Source organism: Rhea americana, unplaced genomic scaffold (genome assembly GCF_003343005.1).
Source record: "Rhea americana isolate MKP2758 unplaced genomic scaffold, rheAme1 scaffold_0, whole genome shotgun sequence".
Taxonomy (NCBI): Eukaryota; Metazoa; Chordata; class Aves; order Rheiformes; family Rheidae; genus Rhea; species Rhea americana.
The window spans coordinates 7,627,229-7,650,715 of NW_028185037.1; positions in this window are offsets into that span (position 1 = coordinate 7,627,229).

Consider the following 23,487-nt stretch of genomic DNA (forward strand, 5'->3'; position numbering starts at 1 on the left):
TTTGTTTGTTTGTTTGGGTTTTTTTGTTTTGATGGAATTCTATTACTTCTTGTGAAATGAAGCAGAATGGTCCCTAACAGGCCCACACCATCACAGTGGTGATTCATTTACCTGCCAAGCAAGTGCATTCCAAATTCAGGAACATTAAAAACTAGACTACAAGGTAAGAAGGGCTTATTCTATCTGCCCTCTCTCAAGAACTCTAATATAGAACTGGACCATAAATATGCACAACATGGCAGATGTCAAGCCTCATGAATACCTATAAATATTCATCAAATTATGGAATTCATAGCTAACCACTGAGAGTGTTTACATCTGAACAAGAAAATCAAAGCATTCTGTTCACATGCTTAAAACATAATTCATAATTTGAAAAGTAATTATCACATAAGAAAAGCTTTATGACTATTAAAATATTAATCCCTGTGGGACAATTCAATCTTCTCATTGTAATGAAATATTCTTTGAAGTAAAAGTAGAAAAGATGTTGAGGAGAAAGACGCCTGAAGTTTGAAAGTAAGTTTCAGGTAATTTTAAAAGCTCTTAAAAATTTCTTATAGTATTAACCTATTTTCTACTTTAAAAATTTTAAAATTCTTTTTTAAAGAACATTGAAATACCAGAGATTCGCGTCAAGTGGCTATAAGCAAAATAAAGACTTAGTCCTTACCTGCCAAGTAGATAGATTTCTGATTGCTTGATGTCTCCAGCTTTATTGTGAGATGTCTCCCACCATTGTAAGTCAACTCTAATCTGATTTCTGAAGCTATCTGGTGACTGAAATCCTCTGAGATACTATGCCCTAGAGATCTCCCTCATAGATTTTCATTTTGTTTTGTTTTAGGTACAGTTTTGGATTACACATAATCTGGAGGACATAATCAAGAAGACATCTTTCTTTTTCCAGTGTCAGTAGTGCCCACATAATAATGTTTTGTAGACACTTCCTTATTTATGTGTGCATGCACTTGAAGTAGGTCCTGTTTKGTCGATTATTTCTCCTGTCCATGTTACCTTGTACACTTTGCTTGCCGAACTGGTCAGAAAGTCAGTCCCCAGCTTGTACTGGTGCCTAGCGTTACTTTTCCATAGGTGCAGGACTCCGCACTTGCCCTTGTTGAACCTCAGGAGGTTCCTCTCTGCCCAGTTCTCCAGCCTGTCCAGGTCTCTCTGAATGGCAGCACAGCCCTCAGGTGTGTCAGCCACTCCTCCCAGCTTGGGATCATCAGCAAACTTGCTGAGGAGGCACTCTGTCCCTTCATCCAGGTCATTGATGAAGAAGTTGAACCGGATGGGACCCAGGACTGAGCCCTGTGGGACGCCTTATAGAAACTGAGGAGAGACTATAAAGAACCAATAAATCTGTATTGGTCAGTATGGAAAATTCCATCACAGTTCTAATTATTATCAAGTTTGTGTGTTTGTTTTTCAGGCATTTAATTTGGTTTCTGCAATTTCTCCCACAGAAAGTGGAGAAATGTATCTACAGTGGTTGAATTAAAAAAACTGCATAGTACTCTACAGACATATGCTACATTACATTGCATGAATGAAACTGTAGAACTGCTTTACTTTGTTTAAAAAAAAATTATGAAAGAACTGGAAGTTGGAATTTCAAATCCACCAACTGTATAGTATATAACTCATCATAGGTGATTCATAGCTGCTAATATTGGCATTTCTAATCTTAATTTGTGCTTGTCATGAGCTAAGACTTTTATCTAGAGAGGTAGAGAAAAAACATTTGAGCAAGGATTCAGAAATCTTAAGAGGCTCACAAGCCATTTGAGTCAACTCCATGAGAGAAAAAAAAAAAGGTTATCAGCTCAGTAGCCTAAATTAAGCAACTAGTAGTCATAACGAATATATATAATGGATGAGTAGCACAATAGCTCTGACTAACATAATTTTTGAGAAAAAGAAAGAAAATGAAGTTATTGATATACAATGTACTGTACTCTTAACTTTTGGGTTTCCACCATTATGTCATGATGCAGCTGCTTCCTCTGCTGTGGGTCCAGTGGGATAGGGGCACCTTCAGCTGTGCCTGCTCAGAGCTGGCCCTCATCCAGGCAGTCAGGCTTCTCTCAGGGGATTACCTACAGATTTCTTCCACCTTAGGTAATGAAAAACCTTTCTTTCTTTATGTCAATCATTTGGTCACCTTTCATACCAAGCATTCAGCCCTCTTTTYATTCCCATACGTTGGTCCTATATATTCCCATATTGGCTTGTCAGGCTGATTGCATTCACCTGCTCATGGTTTCCTAAGCACTGGGTATGCTTTTCCTGGGGAAAGAACTGGGGCAGGGTCACTTGCCCAACRTRCTTTCCTGTGGCAGCTCACTCGTCCTCTTTCTAATACTACTTCAGATGTTTTGRTTCCATGACCCTCCACATAGTACARTCTTCTAAGGAGAAYGAAYAGGATGTTTTACCACWTATTTTTAATCCTATAAATGACAGTCTCTCATTCTGAGAAGATGTTATTGGCAATACCACGTTTCAACACAAATGCCCAGATGTTCCCAGTGAAAGCACCTCTTGTTAGAGAATGTCCACTYTATCTACACACTAATGTCATACATGCTTTTTAACTTCCACATATTGTACCGAATTTAACTTTCAACGCATTTGTGTGTTGCCACAGTATTCCCAAGCAGTTAAACCTCAAACTGTGGAACTCCATTTTTAAGCAAAAGAAAACCTTGCCTGGACTTAAAGTCTGTTACTTTTCAAAGACAATTTAGGTGTACCTTCAAGATATTTTTTAAAAAGTAAATAAAAAATAAATTTAGAAAGCTTACTCCTTCAAAATGTTAATCTATCTATTACCTTTCCTAACCTGTGATCTAGGCTAGTATAARATGCACTAAATAAGAAACTGCAACATTTATTTCACAAGCCATTCTACCTATTCTAGTTTTGTAAGTTTGTGCTAAGCTGCTTCTGCAACAAAGGGTTGATGTGACAGCAGAAGACAGCTATAGTCAAAGATCATCTAAGCTATCCCCRCAGCTCTGAGTTCAAGGAGAGAAAGGTGAATTAAACTATTGTGCACAGTGATACTCCTCAAAGCACTCTGGAGGAAATAGGATTGATTTAGACTTTTACTGAGAACAAATACCCACTGCTGAATGGAAATGGGCACTGAAAATTCCATTTAAGTAGAAATATTTTATTTCCGTTGCATCATGTAAAAGGTTTTATAAATAGAAATCTAGTTATCAATGAATGCTAATTTATTCAGATAAGTCTAGATTTTCCTTCAAGTTATTAAAAGTTTTCATTAGTATTTATCTAATATATCATGAACATATACAACATATAAAGATTCTTTCATTCATTAAATGAATAAGGTACAACACAGGCTCTACAAAACCAATACAAGGCTGAAGAGCAAGACAGGATGTTATATTATATGCATCTTGGAAGAATATATGGTTGAGATGAGGAAAGCACCTTGCTGAGTAAATCACCTTTATCTTTTTAGGAAAGACAAATCTCTGATATKAGATTTATGATTGTTAGGCTTTTATGATTTTCAACTCTCTTTCTATGTTCTGAAAAAAGTTAAAAACAAGTGTCAAATATGAGTCTATGAAAGTTATGTTGTTTCAGTGACAAGTTATGAGGACTTTTGGCTTTCTATTTCATCATTTCTTAAAAAATAGAAATCCACCCCTGTTTTTTTTAATTTGAAGGCATTTGGGCTAAGCAAAGTAAGATGAATATAAAACTATTAACATCTTTCAGAATAGCCTGTGAAGAATGTAGAAGARTGGGAGTGGCACAAGTTCTGAAAAGTTTTAAGACCTAAAATATGACAAAGTGATCACATACCAGAAAGAAAACAGATAAACAAAAATTACTTAAAAATTTTCCTTTTTCTAATTCTGATATCTGAAATTGTGAGGTAGTCTTCAAATAAAAGTGTCAAAACTCAAAAATCCTGATGCGTAAAATAAATTATGACTTTCTAGCAAATCTACTTGTTTCAATATCTCTTTAGAATATAGATGGAAAAAACTTACCGTAAAGCTTTTCTTTTTAATGACAAAGATAAAAAACATATATTRATACAATTGAACAAATATTGATTTTTTTAACAGACAAGAAAAATTTAAAAAATGAATATTTTCCATTCCTCTGAAAAGTTTAGATTATTTAAATAATTCTTATCTAAAGATGTTTGCTTTTTTGTTCTGTGCTTTATTCTTAAATAGCCTCCTTGTACGCTGGTGTGGGATGRAGGTTTGTTGGGAACATTTCAATACAAAAAAAATTAATGCTGCTATAAGTTCTATTAGTATGAATAATAATACAAATAYGCTTACCGTCACAAAAAATAAATAACTCCTCTCAGCATTTTCAGTGGGAGTAGAGTTCAGCCCAGAACGCAGTGGGTGATTCAAAAATGACAAGGCAGCTGGTRTGACATATGAGGCATCTTAAAAAATACATCAAACTCATAAGTTGAATTCATGTTTCAAGARGAAAAATAGACTTTCTAAAGAAGATTCTGAAATATAGGGGAACACRGGAAAAGGTGGGAAGAGAGAATTACTCCCACTGCCTAACTTCAGGCATCAGACTTCAGGATCCAAGTAAGAAAACTAGCTTCACTACATTTGGGTAGAAACCAGGGGAGCCAAGAGCTCCTAGCTGTCTCGCAGAAGTGTAGTACTTCTACATCTTCTACATTCTGTGAAGAAACCAATCTATGCAGGCCAGAGAGGAGCAAGATTCCCTGGCCAGCCCCTGGACCTGGAAGCTCGGAGGACCAAAAACCTTGGATGCAGTGAAGCACATTCAGAGGGGGAGGAGAAGAGCCACTCCTGCAGTGGGGCTTTGGCAGGGTCCAGCACTTGGTTCTTTTAGATATTACACACATGGAGGGTGTGAGGTTTAATAAAAAAGTTTACTTTGAAGGTCTTTGATATTACACAGGATTTTTGATTAGCAGAGTGATACYGCAATACACTGAAATCACAATACAAGTTTAAATTACGCTTAACAAAATATAGCAATTACAATATAAAATTCAGCCACAATACCAATGTAATTCTCATTACCGGTCTCTATAACATATTCACTGTTACAGTGTTGGGCATCGCCAGTCACAGAGAAGGAATACCTGGGTTGAAGCCAACTCAAGTCCCTTGCTCTCTGCAAAATTCCTTTGTTAGTTGTTGAGGTTTTATACTCTATGTTGTCTATACACTTCCCGCATGTTTGTTTGGTTATCTCAGGGAGAAATATTTACACCAGCTGATCCATTCAACAAATACAGCTGCTTATCTCAAAGAAGGACTACCCTCCTGTCATCCCCTTTGTGTTGAGATAGTCAGTTTTCTGTGGAACAGCTGTGGTTAACAAGTCACACCATACATTACTTCTGAGCTTCATGGGGACCTCGTTCCTGCCCATCTCTTCTGAGTTTTCTTCCATTGTAGGGGTTTACTGCTCGGTCACAGGCTCCCCTAGTGCTCTCAATAAGCTCATGCTCTGAACCTTCCCAAGAAGGTGTTTCTTCTCCCTCTGCACAGGCTAGGAGAACAACACCAATTCATCTCCCAGTTGCCTGTTCAGGAGTTATTCAAACCATTTCGAGAAGATATTGAACTACTATTTGGGTGTACCTGTGCTGAATAGTTCCATAATATAGGCCATTCACGGACTGTTAGAATAAATCATGTGACATTATTATACATATTGGGTCACTATTAGTGGCTGTTGTGTAAGATTTAGGATTAAGCTTGATCTTGAATCAAATTAATGTACAGCTTTACTGTCTTCTTTGATGCACAGTCAGACTTGAATACTGGAAAGTTACTCATCAGTACACCACCGAGGAGTAAATGTATAGAGCTTGCCATGAAATAGAAATACACGGCATGTAAAGGGTTCCCCTAGATTAGGTGAAATAATAATAATAATAATAATAATAATGCTTCTCTTACAAAGATTTTGAAAAATAAACTTTTTTATCTGAGCCCAATCAGAATTATTTGGATACTCTTCCACTTTCAGGGCTCTTTTTTCACTTATCTTCCTTCTGCCAGGAATGAATTTATGTGAGATATGACACTTGTATCCATAACTCAAAATCAGCCTTTTTTCAAACTACAATCCATCTGTCATAATCATCATTGTATTTTTTAAATTTCCTTTACAGTTTCCAACTTGTATTATGATTCTATAAACAGATATTTAGCATTTTGTATTTAGTCAAAACTTGACCTAAATATTTTGACAGAATTCTTCAGGCAACAATGTAATAATTGAGAAATAAACTCATTTTCTTTTGACAAGAAATTACTTCAAAAAAATAATATAACAGAAATATAGTCCATCCACAGATTTATTCAGTATTGGAACCAGCACATTTCGTCTTGAAAAATGTGGTTTTTTTCACCATTTTTAGAAGAATTTCTGAGTCTTTTCCTTCTTCCTTCCAGTTATTAATGATATCATGAATAAAAGCTTCAGCTATGCCCSCAGCAATACAGCCACTGACAATGATATCACTCACAGAGGTTTCTACAGAGGACAAGATTTTTGGTTCTTAAAAAAGCCAGGACCCCCATCTCCTGACTTTTAGCTTGTCCCAGGTGATTTCTCTGACTGTGCCATTCACTCACTGAACTGGACAAGCAAGTGTAAGTCTCTTGGTAGCTGACCTGATCGACTGACCCTGTGTCTTATGGCTGGACTTCATCACTCCTGACGCTTTAGTAGAATCAAATACAAAACATCATAAATACTTAAACAACTCTGATTTCATCTTTCAATGAGGGGTTATGAATATAAGGATGATGACAGAGATGAAATGGTTTTCATGAAATGAGAGACTATGCAGTAGAACTGTTCAGTATAGAGAAGAAACCTCCTTTTGGAGAAACAAGCTATGACAAAATAATAAGCGATTGATCAGGGAATGCTTTTTTACTACTTATGTCACACAAAGGGGCGGACAGTGAAATTAGCAGGCGCCAGATTTAAAGTAAATATAGTATATTTCTATACAAGTATACTTTATATACAAGTATATAAGTATAGCGAACATCCCACTGTTGGCTGGTAGTAATGTTTAGCAATAATGAAAAAAAGAAAGACATATTTCAAAGTTGTGTTATCTGTGTTGCTGCTAACAAGTGACCACTTTAAGATTCACTTGACAAGCTGGTCTTGAAATTAAGCTATCATTTAGTCTTAAGGGCTGTCTGGGAAACTGTGTACCTACTTAAATTATGTAGGTAAAATTATTTGTATTTTTGCAAGTCCGCAAGCTTGACTGTACATTTCGAAAAGCAAAGCTCTGTATTGCTGAAGCATACATGGACACCAGAGATCAGAATGAAGTGTAGCCTGAGTAGATGCCTGTGATACTTGTTAATCAGGGTTGTTAATGTATTAATTAGAGTCTAATTAATACTAGCTTGCCTTGAACCCACATAAAAGTTTGCCAAAATACTGTTGAGTATTACTCAAATACTAACAATAATATGTAAATATTTTGTAACACTGTGAGAGCATAGCCAAACACAATTATTTTACATAAGTATGTGACCAATATGATCACTAGAGGGGCAAAAAAAGACCACTGTAGCTGTCTGTGGTAGGCAATCCAAGTAAAAAAAGCTACCAGAAAAAGGGACAAAGCACAAAAGATTGTGAACAGGCAAGACAGCTTCCCAAATTGACTGTTTGACCCCAAAATAAGGTAAACAGTATCAGGAGCAGAAGAGACAGCTTCACTTCCAGCTTCTCCTATTGATGAGCTCTCATGCTTGATCACCTTGACTTCGGTGACTAAAAACTGCCAAGAACCACAGCTGACAGTTTTAAATATTTCACGTCACCTTCACAATATTGTATACTCAGAACTAATTTAGCATTTAAATGTTCAAGGTTAACAGTTTTATTTATGCAGTGAGGATGATCAATATTAGGTAAGAATTAACCATTAGCATGAAGTATGTTTTTAATGAAAGAATTTTGTAAAGTTTAGTTTGAAAGTTTAAAACTAACAATTTTCCCTAACAGATGCATATACATATATGCATACATATATGCATGTATTCAGTCACAACGGACAAATAAAAGATGGCTAAAAGAACTCTGTTGAATTTATAGGCGGTTTTYCCATTATTTTTCCACTGGAGATGAAGATGAGAGGACCTAGTCTTACATTTTATAGATCCATGGAGCATAAGACAAGCAAGAGCATAATTCTGTGTATTCCTAATCCTGCTATAATCCTGCAACCATTAGAAAAATTAAGTTGGGGTTCTGTTCAATTTGAAATGACAAAACACCACTCCCCAGCATTCTCAGGTGTACCATAGTCATTACTCCCCTATTTCAAGCTTAGATCACCAGAGTACTAATTAATGTCCACATTTTACAAAGTGACATGCTGCTAATAAGTGAGGGAAGGAGGTGGAGGCAATCAAATTTCTAAAATTTAGGGGGAATCTCTTCCTATCTTTTCTTATTACTCCCCTCTACTTCAAGGGACTTCTGTTTCTCATGTAGCTACTTCCTCTATCACTAGGCCCTAATGAGCTTTGGAAAATCATTAYAGCTGGATGTAATTATCCATGCACRATAAAAATGCAGAACATATATTACATAAATGTATAGAATATTAATAGCTTACAACAAACARAGGGAAGAATAGCACATGAGAAGTGAGATTTTAAAAGAAATAAATCTAGATCAAAACTGAGTATAAAACGTTTTAAAACTTTTTTTTATTATTAWCTGAAACTTTTCAGCTCTTCATTGAAGCATTTTTGTCATTTAGAAACAAAAAACGAAGCATACAAAATCATGGAGGTGATAAATAAGGTGAGTGCAGAAATTTTTTTCGTTAAATCCTGACATACTGAAATAAAGAGGCACTTGTCAATACTAATAGGTGATCAGTTAAAAAAAGAAAGAAAGAAAGTACTTACCTGACAGAAAATAGTAAACTTCTGTAATTTGTTTCTACAAGAATTTATAGAGGCAAACGGTAACAGCAAGTTTGAAAGGATTAAACTAATTATGGAAAATAGATCCATAAACAGATGCTAAAAGCAACAAGCAGGAATATACCCTCTAGCATCCTCGTGCTAGGGAATGCAAGGTGGATTTACTGGAAATTAGCCAGGCTCCGTGATTTTCCTACATGTCATCTCCCTGAAGCTCCCTAATTGCYCCTCCCAGAGACAGAATCCTGGGCGAGAGGGGCTTATTGGGGCAGGTCTTATGTTCACAGTTTGAAAAGAAAAACAGAATCCAAAGCCAGYTAAATACAGGTTGAATAATCTGAAAAAGGCATAATCTTGTTCATTTCATGTTGATGGATCTATTCAAAATGGAGTTTATRTTGGTTAGAAAGAATGCATTTATTCCACTCTCATCTACCTTAGAAACACTTTGAAGTTGAAATGTTTTATATCACGCAACCAAATGGTTCTTATTCTCCTTTTACTCCAGTTATAGAAACAAATACATTTTTCTATGCAAATGGGAGGTCTAAATTTTAAAATGTGATCTTGCMTGCATCTTAAACTTCTTTCTTTAACGTCTGTGATATTTTCATTGATAGGTGTGTCATGTTGTAGCTTAGTGAATACCTTATGACAATAATATATCAACAGTTATTTCTTTATAGCAAGTCTGGGTCATGACAAGTCAGAAGCATCAATTATGCTGATTTTATTCTTTTAGTAAGTGCATGTATCAATCTTTAGYATATTGTTAATGTAGTTCCTGGCATTTATTTAAATGTCAATCTAAGATGGCTACTAAGAAGCAAAATGCAGTAATTCTGTCATTAAAATATTTGTCTTTCAAGTCTTACATCCATGTGAACATTACGAGTTAATTGATTTATTTTAAGAGCAGAACATTCCAGGAAGCAAAGAATTTGTCATCTAATGTGCAAAGGTTTTAAAATGACAGAAGAGTTTTGCTCTAAATGAGCCTATGAAATAAAGGAAATTTAGATTTGAGAAGAGCTACATAAATATATAATCAACAAAGAATCTTTTATCTTGCATTTAGGATGCTCTCTTAAATCTTCAATAAAATCTTCAAGTTATGGATATCCCATGAAGTACACCTGTAAAATTTGTAAAATCTATTCAAAATTTACCGAACTAGAATAAATTTTACTCAAATACATATTGCGAGACAGTTCAACAAAATCAGAATATTTTATTTAACACTGTTTGCACATATTGTCTCAAAACAGCTTCCTTCAAAATCTTTTAGAYACTAGTAATAAAGCCCTAAAAGAATGAAATTTTCTGAATTTGTAGTCAGTCTTCATACAGATTCTTAGTATATAATTCTTTCTGAGCTCACCTAATCTAATCACCTTTAGCTAAATAAGATACTCTTTTAYGTATTAAGAAAAAAACAATAATAAAATCCCCTGATATGCAAATACTCTTCTACCATATATGGCTTATCTCTTAACCGTATCTACATGATGCTTCATGGACAAGATGAGAAAACTAAACCTGTTCAGACAGAGCTAGTAATCTAGCTACAGCAGAATGGCTAAAAATATAACCCTTCTCCACATCCCATTGTTCATTTATTTGTTTTAAGTTGTGACTACATTGCCCTTGAGATTTTCACAGCATGTAAGAAAGCATAGTGTAGAAACCCCAATTATTATTAATTTACAAATGAACAAGCAAACACACACCAGAAGAAGGAGGGGGGGGGGAGTTTTCTTTCATACGTAATCTGGACTGTGTTAAGAGAACACAGCTATAACTGTTATCTCTTTTCTCTTAGGAAATTAGTGAGCTCACAGTGGCATGGGGCAACTTTGCTTTTCTTTATGGTCTGAGAAAAGTTTGGGATTGTTAGATTTTTGTTATTGTTGTTCTAGGTCTTCACATTATCTCTTTAGAATCAATACAACTGCTCACTTAAGACTTGGAAGGATTGTCTTTGCCTATAAAACTAATTGCATCCTCCAGCTTTCCATAGGTTGAAAAAAATGAATTTCTGTCAGAAGTGTGAATAAGAGGTGAAAAGCATTTGCTTGTCATTGTTCCTCTATATYTGAATGTCATGGTTGAAAAATTATTACCTGCCTTGCTGTGAAGGAAATAAATTGATGGGCAATGCTAATTAAGACCAGCTCCTTAAGCCTGCTCAGAGCTTGTCAAGTATCCTTTCGGRTCCCAGATTCTCTGAAGAGATAACTAGGAGACTTCTTACCTGCTCCTCTTTGACCATGTGTTATTTTCTCCATCTCGCTCTTGGCAATGGAATAGGACTACTCCCATTTTGTTTAGACAAGTGTGAGGGGTCAGTGGAAAATTAATAACTGCCTTCTTAATCTATAAGGGAAACAATTTGCCCTTTTTTGAAACCTCGAGTCCTAATGCATTCTCTAACTTAGCTGCAGAGCAGATCACAAGGGCGGAATGAAAGTGCTCTGCCTGAAGTGTGTGTGTGAAGTGGTATGTCTTGCTTCCTAACAAAGCTTTTACAAATAATAAATGCTTTGTATCAGGTATTTTATTCTTACTTTGCAAAATATGTGAGAAATTTAAATTTGTCAGTTTAATTACAGCTTCCTCAGTAGCTAAACTTGGTATATTTGGAATAAATTGTTTCCTCTCCTTACTCACCCAAGCTATGAGATCTTTGTTCAACTGCCTTGAAGATGTATGGCTCCAAAGGGCTCCAAAGAACTACTTATTTGTCCAGCTACTCAATGAYGAAATACATTGAATATCACTAAAACAGCAGGAAAATGTTGAAYATAAGGGAAACAAAGTTAAAAACATGAATCTCGATTTACTTTGTATTTTTTGAGGGGAAGATCACAAAGGCTTTAACACCACTTGACCCTTTCCCCTATTAGCACTAGCATGTACAAGCCTGAGGAAATACTGCAGCCCKCCTCTTCTGTGCTCCCTGTGCCATCCACTTCAGAAGTTTGTCTGTCCATGTCTGAGGTTTATTTGAAGATTTGTGAAACTTTATAACTTCACAAAAAATATATTTCTTAAGTCTTTTAAACTTAGTTATTTAGAATATCAATAGTCAGAGAGTATTTTGGAATGAAACCCTGAAAAGTTGAAGAGAGAAGGAAAATGTATGTTAAAATTTTCTTATATTAATAGAAGTGTTAGGATTTAGATATAAATTAAATATATATATGTTTCTTTTTTATTCTGGATTTTAWTTTTGGATTAATCATTAAATGTTTACCAGTGTAGTTGGATGCATATTTTGACCTAACCTATTAGTAAATATTATACCTTCCTCAGTGGCATAGTAGCTGACTATTACCTTGAGTTACACAGGGAAAAAATGTTTTTAAAATTAAGGGATACATTTAGAATCAATGCTTCAGAACACAAGGGAAAGACAAGCTTACAGAGGAATTGGTGTTGCTATTTGTTCAATTTGTTGGTAAAACCATCCGGAAGATATTTGGAATAAAATACATGATATTTTCAGAATTGTATGAAAATTAGTCCTTATAAATGAAGTTTCACAGATTTTAGGTTTTCATAAACAGAATTCCATCTAAGAAATATGAAATACTTAGACACTAAGACAAACAATGTAAGTACTTCTCCTATTTAAACTTTTCCAAATTTCATAATGATAAACCTAACATTCAAATGTTGTGAATAAAGCTTTCTTTCAGATATCTTCATACATGTATGTATAGGTAGAGTAAGTAGGCACGTGTATCATATAACTTGCATCTATCTTTTACCTTTAATATCTTTTTTTGTGTTTTTTTTTTTTACTTCATGCATGTTCATGTTTAGACACAAAAGCATTTCTTTTGTAGTTTGTACAATAAAAAAAAACACTGAGATTCTTCTTTAGAATTTTATTTTCTTAGATGGTATGAGATGGATTTCTTTTGAAGTTTAACTTGACTTTTTTACTTATAGATTTCCCTTTCTTCTTTCTTGTTTCAAAGAGAAAGTGAAAAAAACATGGAGGAATATAGAGAATTAGGGAGTTCTCTGGAAATTCAGAAGTTCAAAGTTCAAAGACTCAAAAATGAATCTTGCTTTCACAATGATATTTCTTTAAATTTCTGTCAGCTTTTACTTTGTTCCGTTAAGGGGACAAGGCTTTTCTTTTTTTTTTTCTTTTAACTCACTTGTTAAGTAAAGACGTATAAAAGAACTAGTAGGTCTTTCTACTCTATCATGAAAAGTTTCAGCTGCCACTCCTAAGAGTACCAAGTATTGCATTTATTTTTGGAAGACATCTGCCAAAAAATCTCACATTTTATGGCATTGATACTTCCCACTTGCGCTTGGGAGTTATTGTCTGTACAAAATATTTTTATGATGACTAATAATAATTTAAAAAAAATCTAATGTTCTTCACATATTCTATCAATATGCAAGTCCATTATGATGTCAGAATCATTGAGGTTGTAATCTAAATAATTCCCATATTCTACCATAGCTCCTTCATTTTCCAGCAATAAGAAATATATCACTTGTTTGAAACAGACACTAAGTAAAATAGAATAGTTATTTTTTTGTCTTTTTCTTGTTTCATATTTCTTTTCTTACTTTTACATTTTCTTACCTTTCTATATTTGCCACTGACATTAGTGATTCTTTCTTTTAAATAGTGATTTCTGACATCAATTAAAAGTTTTCAGACTGAAGCAGAGTTACATGATAATAAAACTTTCAAAACCATGAGATCTGTCACTAGAAGGATATTTGAAATATTAAAAAAGAGAGTTCACCCTCRATGAATTTGGTGGCGGCAATACTTGATATGCCTTCAAAGATCAATAAATTGCTCTTATCTTTCTGGTTTTTGTAGAATGTGATTTGTARTAAAAGTGACAGAAGAGACCATAACTGAAAACACTGGTCCTGTGTGCAGCCATTTCACTGATTCACTCACAGATTCTTTCTGTATCTCAGTTTCACATCTGTAAAATRGTGATATAAGAGCAAAATAAAAACAGCAGCTATTGACTGCAATCTTGCTTTCATTTTAAAAATGTTATTAAATTTTACTTGCACAACCGATTTTCTATTGCTAAGCTTTCTATGTGCTTTCAATAAAGTCAGTACAATATAATTTTTGTTTTTTATAAATATTCTTCTTATTCCCCTTCACAGAAGACATTTCAACACAAGGAATTGATGTCACTAGGTACAGGTAAAAAACAAGCAAACAGCTTTACATCTATCTTTTATGTACTTTAATAAAGAAATCTAATCATTCATAATATTTCTAGTTTAGGCTATTTGGACTGTAAAAAGACAAAATCTTCATTATTAACGTTAAGGATTCATAATACAAATTTCCAGAGCGCACAATGTATTTATTGTATGCTACAGAGGTAAGAGTAAGCATGTTCTCAGGGTTTTTTTTAAATCAGATTTTGTTCTTTGAATGTGAAGGAGAATAAGAAAAGTGATGATGAACAGATGAAAAAAATCTTCTCTGTAAGAGGTATTTTTCCTCCTACGGACTAATAATTTACCTCTGAAGTCCTACTGAAATCAAAAAGGGATAGAGAGGAATGATAGAGCGATTAGATCTAAAAGGCATCTGCCATGAGCACAAATTTGGACCATTCGAACAGTAGATTTACAAACTTGAAACAGACCCTCAAAAATTACAGAGGCAATGAGTTTTCATTTATCTTCCTGTTTACCTGATATGGTACAAAAGTTACTGCTATCTAGACACAGAAGAGTTTAGAAAAAAAAACAGTAATAAATAGATGCTGGAAGCAATGCAAAACATGCTAAAACTGCAGCAAAATTTATCATAAATGTCCTCTATAAGCTTTGTACCTTCTAAAGATTTTTCAGTTGATTTGCTTGGATTTAAAAGCCTGTCAAGTCTTACAAAATGATGCAGAAGAATTCTTCCTACTGGAAATAACAAGATAAAAATATGCTACTTATGTCTTGGAGAAAGTATCTGATGGATTTAACAGAATGTTTCTTTGCCATACAAAACCACACCATTTCATCAAATACCATTTAACATAAAATGTCTTTTCCTTTTAAATCATCAAAGCTGGGACATATACATATCAAAGGCAAACAGTAAACAGTAGAAGAGGTAATTATTTGTATATAAAAATTAAAGTACTGATTGAAACAAGAGTACCACAACTGTATACTCTGAAAAAGCAAAATCCAAATAAACAGAAAAGAGAACAGGAGGGAGCATGAAAGTACTAATTCCTGTAGCTACTTGGAAATGATAAATTTTGTTTCAGAAAGCATTTTCAGATTTTAATATTTAGAAATTTTAACATGAAATGCAGGAGACCCAGAGCACAGAGCTGTCTCCATGTAAGAGAAACAGAGACCTGAATTTTGGCCACATGTATGACAAATTGTATACATGATTAAAAACTGGCCTGTTTTTACCTGCTGGTGTTCTCAGACCAGAAATTTTGTCTTAGATTTGTAAAATGTCCTTGTTAAAATTCAATTATGTGGTCACAAATCAAAGCTTTCCAGCAGAGAAATATGCTGTTGCAAAGTCCCCATTAAACTCTCCTAATGWTTGTATTTTGTAAAAGGGCAGCTGAATCACAGGGGGTTATACCTCACATCTATAAAAATATGTAATTAGCTACTGCCAATTTAGATTCTTAATTTCCCATTGAAAGCAATGGCAATTTTTCCTCCTAAGTATATACAATAACCCTAAACCTTGCTGATCCTAAATGATCATCCCAARGTAATGGAGAAAATATGCAGTGTAGTCAAGGACTTAGCCAGTATCTTTAGGTTCTGACAGTATTTTTATAGCATAGTACTGAGCAGCATAAATTGCACGGAACTAAGCTTCATGCTGTCATTACAAAAAACAATATTTTTTTTGAGCAGTGGTTCTCAAGCTACTGTCTACAACAGTTATAGGGATGACTACAATGTAGGTATAGCCTAAATTGTTCTATTTTAGCAGAGGTACCTTGTTTGTCCCTTATACCACTTCGAGGCACCAATTGTTGGCGTAATATGTATACGAATTCTGCTTGATTTCAAGGAATCTCAATTAAATCTGAATACAAAGTTTCCAAAGTGACTCGCTCAAATGAATATGAGAAAAAAAATATATTTATTGCAAAGTGTGAAGTGACAGTGTAATAGAAGACTGTTTTCTGAAGACAGATTTCTACAAAATGTGTCTTCAGTGGAAAAGAAAAGCAGTAGAATATCATCAACAAAAGAATTGTCCCTTGAAAAATAGAATTTGGAAAAGCAATAAAAATATTCCTATTCAATGAAATTTATTTGCTTCAAAGTGATGAATATACATCTTGGGCACAGACTGAAAAGTCAGCCTGGAAGTGGAAGGATTATCTGGGAAGGGGGCAGAATTAGGATATCCAGAAAATATGCTAATTCATTTTGCATTCCACAGGGTGATCATTGTCATGAATTTGTTCCTATGCAGTGAGTAAAATGTAAGAGTCCTGTAGCCTTAATTGCTGAAATGATAAATACGCATATGGAAAAACAAATTGTCCCTAATTAAAGATGTTGATGAATATTAATTGCATTTTAAAGAACAATTCTGGGGAAAAAAAGAAATAAAAATCCAGCTGACTGCCTGAAGGGGACAGATTTAGAGAAACAATAAACTAGAAAGGGAATAAATCTCATATAGTACTGTATAAATGTTCAACTGTTTAAATGTTTCAGTATTTCCAATTAATTTTTGACTACAGCAGAAAAGCACTAGACATTCTATGATCTGAAGAGCAAGAGGCATTCCACCACTTTTTGAACTATATATACAYGAAATGATATGTGAATGACATATAGGAACTTAGACTGAGTCAGAAGTTTTATCTGACTGGTTAGCATGCCTCAGCGATATCTGTAAGTCCATACTGTATTTTGAAATTGAATTATCCATACTAGGGATGAGTTACAAAAAAAATTACTTAAGCTAGCCTGAAATTAGAATTTGGGTCCCAGAGTTGGCCGACAGAGCTCAGGGAGCGCTACCTTGCCTCCTTGGGTTAATCTAGGYGACACCTGCGCTGGTACCATTGCACATGGGCAGCTACCTACAAAACTTATTTGCCTTTGTGTCAGGGAGCACTGGACTTCCTTCTGGAAGAAACCTGCTCTCGTGTGRTATCACCTGTCCCCTGGGCTGTAAATAAAGACTTAGCTGGCCRCTGCTGTAGGAAGACGTGGGTACACATTTGGCTCCTCCTTCCTCAAAGTCCTGGTGGTCTCAGCCGCTCTACATCTGCTGCTCCAAATATTGGTGTGAGCCCTGGGCTTCTCCTGTTGTCCAGAGTTACTGTGCAGTGTCTGTGCTTATGGAAACTTCTCCTTAGTCGACGTAGGGGACAGAGACTGCACAGGCCTGGGCTTTACAGCCCTTAACGTGAGTCTTTCCTGGATTCCTCCCTGCTATTAATTACCAACAACAACAGCAAGGAAAACCATAAAAAAGAAAGACTGTGGTTGGCTAGGACAATCTGCCTCTTGCTCTTTGATGATGACTTCAACACCCTGATTTACCTCTTCATAAACTCCAGTTTATTTGACTGCAATTCACAACTTCACTGCACAGAGTTAAAATGTGGATGCCATTGGAAACATCAAGGAAAAACAATATTTCACCTATCAAGAAAAAGGGAACTTCTAAGAACAAATTTAAACTCTGGATATAGCATGCTAAAGGTCTACCGGGAAAGGTCTGTCAGTATGAGCTTTTGTACCAAAACGGAAGGTTCAGCTTTTCATAGCACAGCAGGTTTGGAAGTGACTTTGAAATGTGTTCAGAGCAGGTCACAGCCGAGCCTGGGTGAGGAGAATCGTTCCTGACTTCTAACCTTTAGTTCTGATTGTTCTCTTTCCTTTTCCTTTAATCCTTTACTTCTTATTTGTTTCTTAAATAACAACAACCACCACAAAATGTCAGGTTATGAAATCAAGGTATTTTTGATTAATCATGTAGCTTGCCAATCAGTGGTTTACTTGAACATATAATTAATCATAAAACATTTTGGCTGTTCTAAGTGCAGAACATAGACATCTGCCAAATTATATAAACCRACATATTAGAAACCAAAACAGAAAAGCAGTATCACAAGAGACATGTACTTTATAATCRTCTGCTTCCTTGAAGTTCCTTCTCAGCTTCTTTATTCAGTTCCTTCACTTTTTATCTTTTCAAGATTGATGCTTATTTTACCTGTGAATTTCCTAATTTCCTATTTCCTAATTTTTTCTAATGTTAAACTTTTTCTGTTGCAGTGTGTATTCTTCCTCACTAGCACATTTAGTCTTTTTCAAAAAAAAAAAAAAAAGGCCCTTTCTGCTACTCTGTCCCCTATGTCATGTTTACTTATCAGTGTTACACTACTTTTTTTTCCTTTTTTTTTTGTATTTTGAAAACAACTTCTTCCTTAATTTCCTTCTCCCACCTGACTTTCCAATAATGAACTCCTTTCTCCTGAAAAAAAGATAGACATCTTTGAACCAGAATTGCACTAGAGATAGTAGTGACTTTTGTGTGAGAATTACTCTCCCAGCCTTTGTGAGAGATAGTAAATCTGCACATTTTGATAAGCCGCCTCCAAATCCTAAATAAGAAAAAAGTGCTATAGAATTTTTTTCTAKTATTTTTTAAAGTTCTGGAATTTGAAAAATGTTTCATTTCTTCTGTTACTAAGGAAATTATATCTTTGARTTCTATTTTTAGGCAACTAATTTTTTATTGTTTTTAATTCCTTTTTTATTTAAAAAGAAATGTTTTCATTTTTATAGAAGACAGTTAGCATTCACTTTCCTGTTTAGGTATAAATAATGGAAAAATGTACCTAGAGAAATAGATCAGAGTATTGCAGAAATTTTCACACACAGAAAAAAAAAATGTTCCCATCTAATAATACTGAAGTTGTCATACTTGCTCAAGCTGGTGATTTGTTTAGTCCGGTCCCTCAATGGAGACTCATTTTTGCATTCTATTAATGATTTTTTTTCAAAAGTTAAAACATACCAACTTTCTATTCACTCTCTGTGACCTTTTATCTTGCAAAAGCAAAATTAGGAAACTTTCCATTAGGAAATCAGGAAATTTTCCATTTCATTTCTCTTTTAGGGCTAAAATGAAAGAATGAAATGTTAATCACTCATTGCTTGGATGTAAACCATTTCCACCTCGATTATATTTTCATTGAGATGATGTGAGGACTGAACTTTGCATTCTAAAAGGTCTAACATTAGCTAAAACAATTTTTATTTTCAGTTTGATTTTTGTAATGCTTCCTTATATTTTATAATAGTCACAGTTTTCTCAGGATCTTAGTTCATAATACCTGGAACATGTTACTACTGTGTTCCATATTATTTTGATTCATTTTGTTCATGATTTCTTCAATACAGGGAGTTGGAGTAGATCCTCCATCCAGTAGATGAAGGTCACAAAATGGGCAGAATAAAACTAGATTAAAAAAAAAAATCCTTATAGTTTCTGACAATGTAAAAATGAGAAAAATATATCAATTTGTGTTAATTTCTAGAAAAACATTCTTATTTCAGCTTTTTAGGACTCAGAAAGATCAGCTTTGAATTAAAAAGACCAGAAGTTTCCATCTCAGAGGAAAATTTCTAAGAATCACAGAATAACGGAATCACAGARTGGCTGAGGTTGTAAGGGACCTCTAGAGATCATCTAGTCCAACAGCCCTGCTCAAGCAGGATCATCTAGAGCATGTTAGGCAGGGCTGCATCCAGGTGGGCCTTGAAGATCTCCAAAGAAGGAGACTCCACAGCTTCTCTGGACAACCTGTGCCAGTGCTCCGTCACTCTCACAGGGAAGAAATTCCCCCTCACGCTCAGGCAGAACTTCCTGTGCTTCAGTTTGTGCCCATTGCCTCTTGTCCTGTCACTGGACACCACTGAGAAGAGTTTGTCCCTGTCCTGGTGACACCCTCCCTTCAGGTACTCGTACACATTGATCAGATCCCCCCTCAGTCTTCTCTTCCCCAGGCTGAACAGGCCCAGCTCTCACAGCCGTTCCTCACAGGGCAGGTGCTCCAGACCTCTAATCATCTTTGTAGCCCTACGCTGGACTCTCTCCAGTAGCTCCATGTCTCTCTTGTCCTGGGGAGCCCAGAAATGGACACAGGACTCAAGATGAGGCCTCCCCAGGGCTGAGTAGAGGGGCAGGATCACCTCCCTCGACTTGCTGGCAACACTCTTCCTCRTACACCCCAGGAGACCATTGGCCTTCTTGGCCACAAGGGAACCTTGCTGGCTCATGGTCAACTTGTTGTCCACCAGCACTCCCAGGTCCTTCTCTGCAGAAAAGAAAAAGAAGGAAAATRGAAAAACTTGAAAGCAAGATTTCCTATAGTGCATAATCTTAACTATAGGTTCACATGATAGAGTGYTATCATACTGATGTCATAGCATAAAAAAAAATAGATAGCTTTAGTTAACAAGACTACTATCTGTATGTCTACACAGTCATATTTAACTTCGGTTTTTGTTCTCTTTGCTTTGTGACTTTTTATGCGTTTTGTATTGCAATTTTTAGTAAACACTCATGATTTTGAAAAGTCATTTATTACCATGAATATGAAGATGTTTTGACTGCTAATGAACCATATTCTCATTAAGGGAAACAGTGAGGGGTTTAGTAATTTGATAAGTAGTTGTAATAACTGTGAGAATTAACAGGATGATTTGTTKGCAACTTGTTTCTTTGGAATAATTTCTTTAGTCATATTTTTTGACCTGAAAAAAAGATTATGGCTATAATAGGAAWCTTTGTATAAAGTTCCTACCATCTCATTTTGAATTATAAAAGTATGAATTTGCTTGGGAAACCTACWGCCTGGGGAACAAAGCTTTGTCTAATATCTAACTCTGGAAAACGTGTACTCAGATACATTTTCTGCAAGTACTCTCAGATGTGCTTCAACTCCGACCTTGTGGACTGCTGAGTTAGAAGGTGATTCATTTTCCACGTCTTTTGAGTTTTCTAGCTCTCCACTAAGATTGCCAGTAATGGTTTGATTTACTGTCCACTCTGGTTTTCAAATTGAGTGCTTGTTCRTTAGGAATCATCAGCTAATAGAGGAGACATTAAATATCAGAACTGTTATATTTCATCATTACAAAGATGAGAATTATTACAAATAGGAAAGTATTTTGTTTCACACTGCAAATAACACTGTAGATTTTAGGGAATTTCCAACAATATTAAACCATATGAGTTTATAAAATGTGAAAGGGTTATGCCAATCCCTTGACTTCAGTTGTTTTTTGACTTGAAAAATCTGCTACCTATGAAACAAAATAAGGTCTTATCTCACTTCACCATTGATTGTGTTTACCCTCAGATCTTCTAGGCAGTATTTTTCTTCCTTTCATATCATCCTCAAGCTATTTCTTTTTGCTATCATACATATCTAGAAAAAAATGCTAATCTAGCCTTAATATTTTTGATGCAGTATCCTACACACTTACAAAATTATTCACTGAAAAACATAATTCAAAATTTTGGGTCCAAACTAAGATTTTGTAAGCTTCCAAGGAATAGCACGTTCTCTAAGTTTCTACATCTATAAGTAGTACAAACACTGTGGAAGAACAAATGGAATTTRTGAGCAAAAGAATCATTATTTACAGTGTAGCTAGTAGTCTTTTCCAGTGCTAAAGAGAAGTCAAATCAATATATCCACAATTTCTGTGGCTGTTGCCGAAGAAATGCAGAATTGATATTCCCAGTGCACTGAAAGAGGCTGAAGAGCTACAGTAACCTCCAGCAATTTGCAGGTATCCACTATGAAATAAACCAGTTAACTTAAAAAGTTTAAGTGATAATATAAAACTCAGCAGTAAGAATCAGATTTTTTTTTTTTTTTTTTTGAGATCTACATCAATGTAATGTTTATGGGGTAAAACTGAGTGGAATGAATGTAGACTCTGACATTTTAAGCTTGTCTTTTTAGAATAATCTAAATATAAATTTTTTACATCTCTTACAAGACCCTTAAGCTCTWTTTGAGAGAACACAATTTTTTATCTGGAAATATTTTAGCAATAGGATTTATGTGGATGTAATGAAATGTTTGCAAGTATCTCCTTTCCAAATCCAGCTATGTTTATTATGTGATCAGCAAACACAATGGCTTAAGTTTTTCTTAAATTTGTTTACTTCTGGATTTTTTTGTCTGATAGTATTAACRTAAAAGACTATGCCTCCATTGCTATTATTTTACTATAAAGAATGATATTACTTAGTCTTTTCATATTCAAGAGCAAATTCTGAAACTAAGTGGAGATCTCTGTATCAATGTGCGCTTGAAGTTTAACAGCTMGGTTGATGAAAGACTTATGAGTTTTACCATGACACTGTTGTAACCCATGTAGGTAGTTTTCRAAATCATTTAGATTTTTCATGTCCAGCAAATTATGGGTATCTTTAYTTAACAATCTAGTATGCAACGATGAATGAAGGAATTCTTTATGGGCATGTTCACTTTTTATAGGAAGTTTTGCATATTTTACTTAGCATATAAATGGTAATGTTCAGCATAGCATAGCCTGCCAGCCTCAAGCAGGTTCTCATTAATTTAGCTCAGGAATAGACTCCATAAGCTTGTGTTAGGATAGAAGAAAGACCTAATTTCTACAAGTATTCTCAGATCTGTCCTTCATGTGTAATGAGAAAGGTCGAGATGTGCAACATATATACTTCATTCTCTTCCTTCCTTTGTGTTRCTTGAGAAATATCCAACTGTTTCACATCTGTGTGAGTAACTTCCCAGCTGCAGCTCAGGAGTGAGACCATTCAGGGGACCAGTCTTCTTAGGCAGTCTGCAGGCAGCCAGCATGTTTCTGCATCTGGGCTGTACTGGCATAAAGCCAGCCGTTCAGTGACAGTTAGCCGGGGACATTCCTGAATAGATGTAACTACCAACACAACAACAGCCTTAAGTATCATGCAATATGAATTTTTGGTTTTGTYCCCTATAAAGCAATAGCCACCCATGGCTGGGCAGGGCCGTGGCAGGGCTGGAGAGTGGTGGAGCAGGGACTGAGGCCTCAGGCTGGGCTGAGATGGGTCTGGGCTAGYGGACGCCAGGGGTGCCCAGGGGCTGGCAACGCTCTTAGGGCCTAACAACAAGGTCCTTACAGTGCTGGAGCTACCACTGACTGGCAATATTCTTTATATTTGAAATTACGAACACTGGACAAATTTTTCTTTGTTGAATCTATTGTATCTGAGTTCTCTATATAAGCATAGAAATTCCTTTTCAATTAAATTTAGTATTTTAATAGTTATCAACAGAGAGAGGGTGCTAAGAATGAAATTTATTATTTAAATAATCGCTGTGTAATCTGACTCCTTAAAACTTCATGTAAATCTAGACGTGTTACTGTCTTCTCTTCGGAAAGCTTACGTTATATTAGTGCARTGAATAAGATATGAAAATAGGCAGAAAGTCTG